The sequence below is a fragment of the Rhinolophus sinicus genome, linkage group LG01 (assembly GCF_036562045.2).
Source record: "Rhinolophus sinicus isolate RSC01 linkage group LG01, ASM3656204v1, whole genome shotgun sequence".
Taxonomy (NCBI): domain Eukaryota; kingdom Metazoa; phylum Chordata; class Mammalia; order Chiroptera; family Rhinolophidae; genus Rhinolophus; species Rhinolophus sinicus.
The window spans coordinates 2,419,597-2,423,358 of record NC_133751.1 but is presented as its reverse complement, the minus strand read 5'-3'; the positions used below and the strand labels follow the sequence as shown (position 1 = coordinate 2,423,358).

The 3,762-nt window shown below is 57.4% G+C and overlaps 1 long non-coding RNA gene across 1 annotated transcript; it reads right to left on the bottom strand.

The window, feature by feature from the left end:
* Positions 1-953: 953 nt before the first annotated feature.
* On the bottom strand, positions 954-2,723 carry LOC109454758 (uncharacterized). The gene is made up of 2 exons (XR_002138519.2): positions 2,497-2,723; positions 954-1,983 (listed from the first exon to the last, which is right to left on the bottom strand). It is a non-coding gene; the product is annotated as an uncharacterized LOC109454758 (long non-coding RNA).
* Between the last annotated feature and the right edge of the window lie 1,039 nt (positions 2,724-3,762).

Genomic DNA, 3,762 nt, shown 5'->3' with positions numbered 1-3,762 from the left:
TGAATTAGAGGAGGAGCCTGATTTTTTTCCCTAACACTTTGCTGGGTTAGGCAGGTCTGGGGGAGTCGGAAAGAACATTTTCTGGGTGTGACGGAGAAAAGTGAAAGGTAGTTTAAGGACAGATAGTCTTTGGGGGCATCTCTGAGTTGGAGGAGGAGCATTTGAGAAGGAAAGGCGGCAGCATTTAGGGGACAGAAGGAGGTGGATCCTGCTTTCTGGCTGGTTTTCAGGGCCAGACTTAGGATAGAGCCTCCTCCCCCAAGGGGAGATCTGGGTTTCACTGCTGCCCTCTCCCTGCCCATTGCAGCAATCTGAAGTGCTCCGGGCTGAGGCTGATGACCATCATGGTCCCTGCCTAGCCCATGGGACCCACGCTGATCCCCCCCCCCCCGAAGCTGTGCCTACAGGGCCCTTGTTCACACATGATTTGACCTTCCCGACGATCTACAGCTGTGGTTCTCACCGCCAGCCGTCGTTTCTGAATCTGGCACCCCTACCAAAATGCCTGATGGGGCCGGGTTGTAACAAGCCCTCCAGGTGACTGTACTTGCTAGTCTCAGAACTCTGCCCAAGAAATGGGTGTTACTAGCCCATTTCACAGAAAAGGAAAACAAAGGCTGAAAGAGATGACTCATCCCCACAGCCGAAGGCTCCCCAGTACTGAGATGGTGGCACCAGGCCCTCCTCGTCACTCCCCATCTGCTGCCCAGGTAAGGCCTTTCCCAGTAAGGCCTTTCCCAGGGGGTTCCCTGGGAACAGACAAGCCACATTCCATCTCAGAGCTGGGATCACATGCCTTAGAAGTGGGTGACCTTGAGCACGTCCAAGGTCACTGTCAGCAGGAAGGCTGACTCTGAGGCCTCTCAAGGAAAGAAGCTGTTCAGGAGTGAACAGACTCTTGCTTTGTCCTTCAAAAGGGGGAAGAGTGACAACACTTAAATGGAGTTTGAAAGTGACAAATCAAAAGCAGTGAGTTTAATGAATTTCATCATTTTAAAATTCAGTAAATGTTCTTTAATGTGTTCTTTATCTTGGTGTTAACCGAGCCTGGCAGTTGGCACACAGCTTCCTGCGGGCCAGACCCTCTCCTGCACTGCTGGTAGAGTAGAGGGGCAGCTGGAGCTGGAGCCCTGCCCACTGGGGAGAAGGCGGTGTGGCCAGGGGCCGGGCACCTGGACTGGTATCAGAAAGAGCCTGAGTTTGGGCCTGGTGCAGGGTGACTATTCTGTGTGGGCAGAGCTGGAACCCCGCCGGCTCCACATACTGAGCAGGGGTGCTAGCTGTGGACCCAGAGCCCCTGGGGGGTCGGATCTCCGAGGTTCTATAGTTCCTTCCTGCAGCTGGTCCCAGGTTCCAGGGCGCCCCGGCCAGGGCAGATGAAGGCAGGGCTGGAGCCAGGAGGAATGAGGGGGTGGGGGCTGGATGGGGCAGATGCCCCGAGTAGAGATCAAGAGGGTAACCACAGGGCACCCTGACACCTGAGCTGTGCGCCTTCCAAAATCACTCCTGTCTGGGGGAAGTTGGGGTACAAAGTAGGAGAAGGCATGGAGCCCACAGCGGGGAACCAGCTTATAGCAAGCCACAGCAGCTTTGACGCTAGAACCAATGGCCCCACGGAGAAGCTGGACTGATAACCCACTTCACAGCCCAAGAAACAGGCACCGCAGAACCAGGCAGTACTGGGGGGGGGGCAAGAGAAGGTCTGGAGGGGGTGGCGACTAAGCAGGGACGCACATTTCCTCCATGTCCTCTGGGGAGACTGGCTTTTCTCGCCAGCACTGGAGCTCCGAGTGGTCTTGAGAGGGGCGGGGGTGGGGGCGCCTTCTCCCCGCCCTTCCGGCAAATCGCCTTCCCCAGCAGGCGGTTGCGCTGGCTGCCGGCGTCAGCCACACTCCGTTTACGCACATCCCTGCGGGGGCAGGTGGCGGGGGCGGTCCGGGTCCTGTCGCAGCGCTCCTGGCACCAGGGGTCCCATACCCAGCCCTGTGTAGAGTTTCCAAACCCCGGGGAAGGAGGGGGCGCACGCCCCGCTCCTCCAGCGGATTTCCCACATCCTGGCCTTCCCTGGTGGCATAAGCAGCCTCTTCCCTGTACCTCCCCCCCTCTTTCACCCACTCCAAGGTCACCCGCTCCCGGGTAAGGTCATGGCCTCGCGCAGAGGAAGGGGTCCTACCCACGGAGCCTGATCTCACTGAATGTCACTGTGACAGCGACATGATAACCCCAGTTCCAGGATGGGTGACTCTGAAAACAGCCCAGCCCAAGCCACCCCAGCGCTGGCACATGGCCACGTTGTGTAGTCTCTCTGGGCATCAGTCTTTCATCTGACCAGTGGGACCCCCGATGCCCAGTCTGGGGTTGTTGGGGGACCGGATAGAACTGTACAGGGCAATGGTGATAGATTAGAACGGGGGGGATGCCTTAGGTCAACGCAGGGGGAGTGCAGATCGGGGTGGTAGGAAGTTCTGGGGACCAGGCTTAGTTCTCTGGGCTCACCTGCACTTTCACCTGCCACAGAGGCAGAGCTGGTATAACTTCATGGCCTTCCCGGCACTTTCTCTTGTCCTAGGACCCCTGTAATCCAGGACCCGAGGAGACAGTGGGCAGACACCAGTCCTGCGAGTCCTGTAAACTCAGTCCCTTATTCACGTCCTGTCCTCAGCCTCCTCCCGTCAGCCTGGCCCAGATGCGGGTTTGTCACTGGACACAGGCATGCACTGTATGTTGAAAAGCCACATGAGGAGCTCTCTGCAGAAAAAGCCAAGTCACCTGATAGGGTCACCTGAGCCCCAGGTTGCCAAGATCCGTGCTGATTGTTGCTCAGCAGAGTTGTCACAGATCTGCCTTTGGTTTACCAAAGCAGGGGCTGAAGGCCACCGACACATGCAACATTCAGTAGGGGCAGGTGGTGCCACACCTTCACGTCCACCGAGGCGCCGTCCCCGGGGCCTGGGATCCTGTGTGTGTGTGCACGTGAGTGTCTGTGTTGTGTGCCACGTGTGTGTGTGTGTGTCACCTTGATGCACATGTGCAAACACACATGCATGAGCACACATGGTTGTGTGTGCGTGCATAGCACACCTCTCTACGTGTGTGTGTGCATGTGCACACATGTGAATGCGTAGATGTGTGTGTGTCCCCTGGGTTGAAATGCACTTCTAATGACAGTGACCAGACCTCCTTCTGAGCTCTGTGCCAGGAATGGCTGATGCCTGGTTGTTCCATGGAGTGTCCCCGGCCTGTGAGTCCCCCTCAAGGTTGAGCTATGCTTGTGAGTGTTCTGTGAGCCCGTGTGCAGAAGGCCCGGCACGCTCAGTACACACAGGGCTTGGGCCACTGAGGAACATGTGTGTTGGTCGCTCCACACAGCTCACGCTGTGGATAATGGGGTCTGCCGGAGGGCAGTCTGTGGGTTCGCTCACTCAGTCACCTGTGCATCATTCATCAATGATTTATTGCACATTCACTGCACTGTGGGCTGGCCTGGGTGTGGGGAGGCTGGTCCTTGTTCTTGGAAGCTGTTCTGCTGGGACAGGAAAGGAGGTGGGGGAGGAGGGGGGCCGGTGCGGCATAAATGGAAAGCGATACTTTAATCAGACCCAGGGTGCGGGTGGACAGGGGACCTCCCCAGCACCCACTCTGGCAGCAGTGCTGCATGACACACGTGCCCTAAATCTCAGCAGCTTGTAGCAGCGTTGTCTCTGACACTGGGGGGAGGGCTTCAATTCTGGTTGACCCTGTTTGACCTCACAGGAGGCTTTA